At 46.6% G+C, this 9,567-nt stretch overlaps 1 protein-coding gene across 1 annotated transcript in view; it reads right to left on the bottom strand.

The window, feature by feature from the left end:
- Window positions 1–1,911: 1,911 nt before the first annotated feature.
- KLHL25 (kelch like family member 25) overlaps window positions 1,912–9,567 on the bottom strand; it is a 47,605-nt gene continuing 39,949 nt past the window's right edge. Inside the window, exon 3 of the mRNA XM_061595616.1 lies at window positions 1,912–2,439. The gene's annotated coding sequence lies outside the window, so the exon portion shown is untranslated. The remainder of the gene's footprint in view (window positions 2,440–9,567) is intronic.

Genomic DNA, 9,567 nt, shown 5'->3' with positions numbered 1-9,567 from the left:
TTTGTAAACGGCCTATTTTGGCACCAAGCCGTAAATTAATGGTATCTATTTATGATAATGTTTTGTGCTTTTTTTAAAAAATACTTTTTTCTTGTCACAATTGCAAATTGAAAAAAAGTGTGTTTTAAGCACAGGTCTGGTCTACCACTCACAAGGGTATGGCTTCCAAACGTTTTTGGAGGGAAAACCAAGCCCCTAGTCACAAGGCAACAATTGGCTTTTTTCCTGCTTTTGCCCCACAAGTGCCTCTGTATACATGCATTTGGTTTAGTCCAGGGATATTGAGCCACAGGCCCGGGGTATCTGGCCCTTCAGAATCCCACCTCCTCCTTAGCCACGCCCCTCTCCCCAGGCCACACCCTCACTTGTGCTGCTTTGTTCCCTCTAGTGTTTTCGCCTGGCTGGAAGGTGTCCTTGAACTCTAGTAATGCTTCTTGCTTCTCCAGATGCAGGAGAGAGAGAGGTGTGCAGAAACAAGCCTACTCCATAAAGGTAAAATTTACATTCATTGCTCTGCCTACTTTTGCCTGTAGCCCTTTCCACCATTGGAATGTGGCCGGCCCCTGGAAGCATGCCCAGGAAGGGAATGCGGCCCTTGGGCTGTAGAAGGTTCTCTGCCCTTGGTTTAGTCCCTCGGAAGTGGAGGGGTTGGAACAACCCTAACTGATATTTCAAAGGCTGTTTTGAGGCGTTCTTTCTCGCTTGCTGGGGCACCTGCCTTATGGGAAGATGGCTGCAATGTTTTGTCAGTAGACAGTACTATTTGAAGGTTGTTTTAAGCTATCTCTGTCTGAGACAAGCACAAATACCTTATGTTTCTATCGACGGATGGTGAATTTTTAAACACAAACCACAGATGTTGGTTTATGTATCCGGGACAACCACCGTGACTGTGCCAGAGACCACCTTGACTGCAAGACGCTCTCTCTGCTTATTGGCCTCTTTCCACCTGGCCTGAGAGGGTGGAGCCCTGACTGACTGTAGCTATAAAAGCTGCTAGTACCTGGAGATGCCAGAGACCATCTTGACTATTGTTTAGAGGCTTCTGTTTGGGCCAACATTTAATTCTGCTGGTCAGTTATTTTTGCTGTTATTGGGATTATATTTTTGTATTTTATTGTTGGACATTAAGAATTATAATGGAGTTTCAATTTCTTGTATGTTTCTTGAGATGTTTTTATTGTTTTACTATGTGACCTTTGTTTTGTAACAGTGGATTATGTCACTTGGTTCATGTGGTGAGCCGCCTTGAGCATAGATTACTGTGGAAAGGCGGCATACAAATAAACCACCATGATGACGATTTGTTAGACTTTTTCCCCTGTGGGCATGTTTGGATTTCTGAGTGATTGCCATGGGCGCCACCCCCTCTGGTCAATTCTATTAACCCCCACCCCCAACACAGAAAGAGAGCGCATGCACACATAGTTTGTTTTTCCAAGGGAAAATTAATCTGAGCCTTGAAAAATACATAGAGCTGAAAGAGGAAGTTGAAACAGTGATGCTTTCCCCCACTTCCTCTTTCAGCTCTAGGTACTTTCTAAGGGAGAAAAAGGTAACTACTCCACCATCTCATGGCCAAGGGGGCAGTGACTGGGAGGTGGGGCTCAGAGGCATTGTGGGCATCAGGTGAAGACCTCGAGGTTGCCATTGTGCAGGGTCACCCACGAACATTTGTTTATATGTGTGGGCTTAATTCTAAGCCTTCCTAGTTCTGTAGCAGTGCCTTACTGTATGTCCATCTTCCCATGAGAGTAATTCTGCCAGTGTTACATTACTTCAATTCCTGTGGCAGTGTTTTTCAGGCTGTAAAATGCCAGTAACCAAACAGGACATTTGTAATTACTCCTTCAGTGGCTCTGTTATTATCCCGACATCAAGTGTACTTCAGAAAGAACCACTCCACCCCCATCCAAAGCAGACAGCTCCCCGGCTGAGTTTTTATTAAAATTGTCAGAGCTCCTGGGGACATCGAAGTACAAAGAAAGACGTGTTTCTGTTTTCAAAATGACACAATGCAATTCTAGCCCTTGCAGAGGTGTCTGTGCTTCATTCACATGGTGCAGCGGAGAGAGAGTTTCTGAAGTCCTCGAAGGCTTCCTTTGTTAGAAGAAAGATGCCAAGGCTTTTCAGTCCCTTGCCTCATTTTGCCCTCTTCCAAACCCAGCTGATGCCAACACAGAACTCGTGTAGTGCTGGCAGAGCCACTTCCATTGAAGGACTTCCACATTGCTTTGCTCTCTTTTCTTTGGAGTGAACCAAGAGGTTTGTCCGTCCGTCCGTCCAGTTAGTGTAGCTTAGTTTTTGGAGCAGTCTGACATGCTTCCTCATACTAGTGCAATGGAGGAATGAGCCCTATGGGGGCAGTAGAGAGCAAAGTCAGGGGTCACTTGTGCAGATTCCAGTATTCCTGCTGACAGATGGATTCAGCGTCAGCATCTGGAGAGAGACAGGGAAAAAAGAGAAATCACTAATAGCAACTATTTGTGCCTGCTTGTAGTCTAAAATATCTGAAAGGTGCCCAGTTGGGGAAGGCCTTCATTTGCAGGAAAGCTTTCTGGATAGGAACACAGAAAGCTGCCTTATGCTGAGTCAGACCATTGGTCCATATAGCTCCGTATTGTCTACGCTGACTGGCAGCAGCTCTCCAGGGTTTCAGGCAGGGAGGTCTCTCTGGAGATAGCAGGGATTGAACCTGGGACCTTCTGCATGCAAAGCAGATGCTCTACCACTGAGATACGGTCCTTCCCTCAATAAGCTAAGCCTTGCAGGAACCGACTCAGGAAAGTGCGCTGTCTGATTCTCATTCTCTCAGTCAGTCTACCTCCCCCCCTTAACCAGTCAACTGCCACCAGGGCTGTGGAGTTGGAGTTGTGGAGTCGGAAGCAATTTTGGGTACAGTCGGAGTTGGACAGTGGAAAAATAGAGGAGTTGGAGTCGAAGGTTTGGCGTACTGACTCCAAAATCTGGAAGGTCACAGATTTGCTGTCTCTGTTTTAGAGGTAACTGTGAGGCCTATCTCTTTGTCAGAGTATTTAGCTTTTTAGGATTGTGCTGCTTCAGAATCTGTCTTGAAGGTTTCGGTTACCAGAGCTTGCTACAGTTTTGACAATTGGACTTTTTATCAGTGCTGTTCTTAATGCTTTTAATTATAAGTCTTGCAGCTTTACTTCCTTATTTTCTGTCTGAATTGTTCACCACCTTAAACACACAGACAACAGAGTTGATGCATGTTCCATACGTTGCATTTTTTGGCCTCTTTTTTTAAAATGTTCCTAGCAGAAAAGGCTGGTTCTTTTTGTCCTTGGGACCTTTCTTTTACAAACAAGCTAAAACTCCTCTAGTTCTAGTTAGAGGAATGTCACTTTTCACATGCTCTGTGCCTAGAGGGCCAGCATTTTTCAACTTTAAAAGTTGGCAACATGAACTTGGTGCCACCGTTTGCATGACTTAGCAACTACCGGCTCTTGAAAAAAGCATGAAAAGTCTACCTGCCCTCCCCTTCTAAGAACTGGGATGGGCAAGAAACAATTAGGAAATCATTAATCATAGCCCCACCCCCCCATAGCACAAGACAAACGAGCTCTGGGGACAACAGGAGCAGCAGCAGGAGAAATCACAGTAGCCTAATGCCATTGTCCAATTGCCCTCTCATGCTGGCTCCTGAGGCTTGGGGCTAGGGGTGTAGGAAGCCACTCATCTAGTCCCGGAGCTCATCTGTCTCGTGTTATTGGTGTGTGTGTGTGTTTCTTTCCCACCCCAAGTCTCGGGGTGTGTGTGTGATGACTTTTCATGCTCCTTCACAATATTTGTGCACCCACTTTTTTTTTTAGGTAGACACAACACAGGGGAGAGGGCAGAGCCCAGTGACCTGATGGGGGCTACAAATTGCCCCTCCCTGATCATTAGATTGATCATTTGATGAGTGGAGAGGCTATGCTGGTCAATGACCATAACAATAATGAACTGAGTGGAGAGGGGGCGATAATTCCACTTCTTGGCAGATCTGCATGGATCAGCTGAGGAAGGAGGGAGTTATGTGCCTGGGTGTGCATAATGTGTGTGAACGTGTGTGTGTGTGGCCACTCCCACAGCTGGCATGCGATCCCTGGAGGGTTGGTCAAGGGTGAATAGGAAGCGGTCTTATGCTGAGCCAGACCATTGGTCCATCTAGCTCAATATTGCCTACACTGACTGGCAGCGGCTCTCCAGGGTTTCAGGCAGGAGTCATTTCCTGCCCTACCTGGAGATCTTGGGAATTGAACCTGGGACTTCTGGATGCAAAGCAGATGCTCTGCCACTGAGCTACGTCCCTTCCCCATGAATGTGGCTTATGGGTCAAAGAGGACGAGTGTGTGTCAGTGCTCAGGTGAGCCCGTTTCACTCTTCGCCACCCCCAAACTAATACTCAGCATCCTCTGTTCTCATCAGACCATTTTAGGTTAGTTTCTGCTTTTCAAAATAAAATAGAATTGCAAGGTAATATATCTTCTGCCTTCCTGGGGAGTCTCCTGGAGGACGCAGAAGCCCCTCCCTTGTAGGTGGGTGGCCCTGTGCTGCTAGGCATGGAGCTACTGCCTCATTTGGAAGGAGGAGGGGTGTTGCCTTTCTGCCTTATTGCTGCCTAAGAGTGCTCAGTGCTGAAGCCTGTGTCCTGCCCAGGCTTTCAGCCCAGGCTTGACTGGAGCTCAGTTTGCACAAGTACTTTAGTTCCCAAAAGACGGCCACTCCCACCCGGCTCGGCTTGATAAACAGGCTCTGGAGACAAACACAGCCTTGGCAGGATTAGCCCATCTGCTGTAGCCGGTCTTCCACCACCCATGTTGCAGAGTACGTGCCAATTAATTTCTCTTCACAGGATAATGTGCCGCAAGCCTGATGACTGTGGCATAGCAGCAACTGAAGAGTGTTGTGGTGATGATTGGCTGAACTGCCCTGATGTCAGAGAAGGGCAGAAGGGGCTCTGGCGTCCATTGGCTGACCTGCTCTAATCCTAAAGGTCCTCTGGCTGAGACTGGACAAGCTACATAGATGCTACAGAGGGAGCAGGACAGGCAAAGAGGAGAGTAACGGGGGTCTGGGAAAATAAGAGGATGCAGAGCAAAGTTAGTTAGAAAAGCCAGAAAAGGAGGACAAGGAACAAGGGATGAGGGGAAAGGAGGGCAAAACTAGGTAAGAGAGGAGGGATGTCCTGAGCTGTCAGTCGCACATACTGAAGTCCTCCACAGTCAAATCCTTGAGATCCCCCTCTCTCGAGTTAAGGACAATTGCAGGTTATCAAGCAGGGTATTAGTTGGGGAAGCTCAGTAGCGCAGACAGAGCATCTGCTTGGCATGCGGAAGGTCCCGGGTTCAATCCCTGGCATCTCCAGGTAGGCCTGGGGAAGGCTCCTTGTTTGAAACCTTGGAGAGCCGCTGCCAGTCAGTGAGCTGCATGGGCCACTGGTCTGACTCAACCTCATAGGAATGTAGGAAGCTGCCTTAGCCCATTGGAGGCCGTATGCTTCTGAAAACCAGTTTCCAGGGCTCAGCGGAAGGGAGAGGGCTGTTGCGTTCAGTTCCTGCTTTCAGGCTTCCCACAAGGATCTGGTTGGCCACTGTGAGGATGCTGGACTAGATGGGCCACTGGCCTGATCCAGAAGGGCTCTTCTTACGTTCCTATGCCGAAAATGGAAGCAGAGTGCAAGCTGGGACAGAATTGGGGACATTCAGCAGGATGGTGGTTTTACAGCCCCAGAGAAGAAAAAACAAGGGGTTGTACCCATTGCTAATCTTACTCAGAACGGACCGACTGACAATGATAGACATGATTAACTTGGGTCCATTAATTTCAATGGGTCTACTCTGAGTAGGATCTAGTTGGATAAAACTCATGATTTCTGCAAAGGGGAGATATGTAGCAAGCAGGTCAGTTGTGTGCTCCATGTTGGCAGTTTCTGGCACTTCCAAATTCACAAAAGTGCCAAATGGGCTGGAAATCCCAGAACGCCTTACTTGCCACATAATCAGTTTCTTGCACAGTTTGATGGCTGGCAGCTTTTAACAGTAGCTGAGTCATGGGGAGCCTTCTATAAATAATTTGCTATGCTGCTTGAAGCCCCTGAGGCTGAGCGATGGCTTAACTATAATTAGATTGATTGGCAAAGGAGCCAGGCACCCACTATGCTCCAGGTTGTAGAAATGTCCAACAGGGCAAATCAGCCTTGCAGAGCTTTGGTAGCCCATGAAAAACAGACAGAGACAGCATGAGAATAATATCCATACACACAATGGCTTGGACCCAGAGATCTCTTGGGCAAGGGCAGCATGGAGCTCCAATGCATGTACAAAGGTCCCCAGTCCCTAAGGCAGGGGCTGGCACCTTCTCTGGGCCAGTGGGCACGTTTGGAATTTTGAGAGAGTGCTGTGGATGCCAGTTACCAAATGGCTGCTGTGTGAGTGTGGCATGACCCAAAATGGATTGCAAGAACAGCGAAAGCAATGGGACCTCAAAAGGGGGCAACATTGTCCACCCAACCCCCAGCATCACTAGGATAAAAGGAGCCTTACATCAGCCACCACTGCATTTGCTCATAGAGAGAAGCTCTTTGGCCCTCCTTTTAGAATGAAGGTGGATGTCCAATGTTGTCACCTAATGAAATGTGGTCATGTCTAAAGGTGTGTGTTCCATGTAGAAGCAACCAAGCAGGAAGAGCAAAGGAGTGATATCCCTTCAAAATCCATGATGGGTCAGAGACTGAGACCCTTCACATGTGCAATTGGAGGTATCTGTGGGTGCCACGTTGGTGACCCTGCCCTGAGACATGCAGAAGGATGTGAGTCCCTGCCACTGACCGGAATGGGGAAATATGTTAGTGGAGCTCCATGTTTACGCTGGAGCACACATGGAGCTGTAGAGGAATATGAATGATAGATTCTCAGCATTTTCATTGCTACCGGTACCCCGGATTGTTCTGTTAAAAATGGAAGCTCTCTCCTAACAAGGTATCTAAAAGATTTAAGGAGAAAAACATTGTTTAGTAACTGTTCAGTGACCAACAATTAAGCCAAGGCTTACAAAGTTTTTAAAGGATCCTGGCAAGATGCTGGGAGCTCTAGCCAGATGAAGAGAGAGAACTGTTTTGTCTTGCATGTTTTCCTGGGATGGAGATAGGAGTAATGAGAAAAGCAACCCCTGATGAATGTCTCATCTTCCTTCTCTTGTTGTCATTGGCTTGTCTTCTCTCATGTCACAGAAGACTCTGGTACTGCTCAGACTGAAATTATTTTTCCTTCTCCAACAGTGGGGTTCCAGGCAGGCATCACCCTCTAACCCTCCCTGTGCACTGACTGCACTCCTGTCCTCACCCTCGAAAAACATTCCTAGGGGAAAAAAATATCCTATCCGATCCAACCCAAATTGCTACAAGGGAGGATCTTCATATTATGTGTGTGTCAGAGACAAAGAGACTGTGCACTAGCCCTATCTACAGCCAGCTTTGCTCCTGCCCACTTAGGCTACACCCACTTTTTTGGCCCCACCCACCACTGGCTTGCAGCCCCTGAGCAGCTTTCTTTAAAGCCAGGAGCTCCCAAATTGTGGTCTACAGATCACCAGTGGTCCACAAGCTTCATTCAGGTGATGTACTTAGCCTATCTAGAGTTGTAGTTAAAGACGGGAGATGGTAGATCCATTGCATTCAGTATTCATATTGATTTTTGATTGTATTTTCATTGCTTCTTTTCTTTCTTATATTGTAATAAGTATTTAAATTTTAATAAGTAGAAGCAGTAACAATATAATTGAAAAGCATCCGGCATAAAGTACAGTACATTACAATTGCTACAACTGGGAGAATAACCTCTGGGAATTTTCAAGGGGTGGGGGGGAAGTTTAGGAACCACTGTTCTAAGCAAAGAGTAGTTGCTTTACAATCAGTAATCTAGGTCATGCTTCACCAGCCTCGTGGCCTCCAGATCTTCTGGCCTACAACTCCTCTCAGCATCCATCAATGGGAGATGTAGTCACCTCCAAAGCATCTAGAGGATGCCAGGCTGGTGAAGCGTATTGTTGGTTGTGTTTTTAGATAGAAAAAAGCTTGGAGAGAAAAAACAAGTGTTTTATTGTAAATGGAAGAGACAGTTGAAGTTCATCACAGGAGAGACAAGGAGAGTCAGGGGAAGGTAAGCCAATTTAACCTGTAGCCCATTTTTATGGGTCACTGGACAGTTAAGGTACAGAAATCTAGGGCAGTGAGCTATGCTTGGAGGGAGTTATCTGGGCTTTACCCTCAAGCTGCTAATCATGGCTAATCCACAGAATTACTGCCTGCACCATAAATTAGTGTCACACAACATTCCTGTTAGAATCTGAAATGTGAGCAAATGCAATTAACTCTGAAAGATACTGGAAGAACTTAACAATGATGCTGATAAATGGAACCATTTCAGCAGCTCTCCATGGACTGTGCCATCTCCTACTGCAGGTAGGAAAAGTCATAGGTGTGAATGCTTGCTGGTATTACAAGCGCACCATGCCCCCAGAAAGCCAACACGTCACGGAGAAAGCTAGGCTAACACCTTTGCCAATTCAGAAAGGAAGTGGGAATGACATATTTGAAGACTCCAGCCGGTCTCTACATACTCACTTACCCACCCATCAACTTTAGCAGAGTTCAGCAGAAACTTCCAACCAGAAGCTTGCTGCTCATGTCTTCCACAGACAGTTCAGGATGCTAGCCTGAACCTTGAGCCAGAGAGTCAATGTCCTCCTAAAAAATCTGCAAATATGATCTTGAAACATTAATAAAACTTTCCCCAACTTGGTGCCCTCCAGATATTTTTGGACTATGGGCTAAACGTGTGTTGGATGTGCTTTAAATGTACGGTGTGCATCTGCCCTTCAATCCTTATCAGCCACAAGCCATGCTGGCTGGGGCTGAAGGAGTTGGAGTCCAAAGCATCTGGTAGGCACCAGGTTGAGCAAGGATAGTTTGGGAGATACATATCTTTTCACAACTAAGTGGACTCTGAGAAGTGACCATACACAGAGGATACCCTGTTTTGCTTTGAAACGGAACCCCTGCCCTGTGCAAAAGTGAAGACAGTTGGAGAGAGAGAGGCACATATACAGCTATGCATTCCATCCCACTCTGGGCCATTTGGGGCATTGTTGGACTACAACTCCCACCATCCACGACTTCTGCGTACACTCACTGGGGCTGGAGTAGAACAACAACTGGAGGGCTACAGCTGATATACACAATGTGGCCCCATTAAATGTACACAGTAAAGAAGTGAAAGTATATAATTTTTGCAAATGTTTTATCATTGATTTCCCTGCTGTTTCACTTTGATTGCTCTGCATTCTTCAATTCTGTTTGTGTCTTTAAACTGAAGAACAGAAAGGGGCATGGCTTTGATAATAAAAAGCCAAAAAAGCTGTCCAGTGGGGTAGCCTTAAGCATCTAGTGAGTGCCTTTTAAGTAAAATCTGGCCCAAACAAGTGAAGGCATAAAAATCTTTTATTCCCAAGCTATTTAGGGCAGGGTCTCCCAACAAAGCTGGCTTCAGGCTGGTCAGGAGAACT

This window comes from Rhineura floridana, chromosome 14 (assembly GCF_030035675.1).
Source record: "Rhineura floridana isolate rRhiFlo1 chromosome 14, rRhiFlo1.hap2, whole genome shotgun sequence".
In the NCBI taxonomy this organism is placed as follows: domain Eukaryota; kingdom Metazoa; phylum Chordata; class Lepidosauria; order Squamata; family Rhineuridae; genus Rhineura; species Rhineura floridana.
The sequence above is the reverse complement of the archived record's forward strand: the minus strand, read 5'-3'. Positions and strand labels throughout refer to the sequence as shown.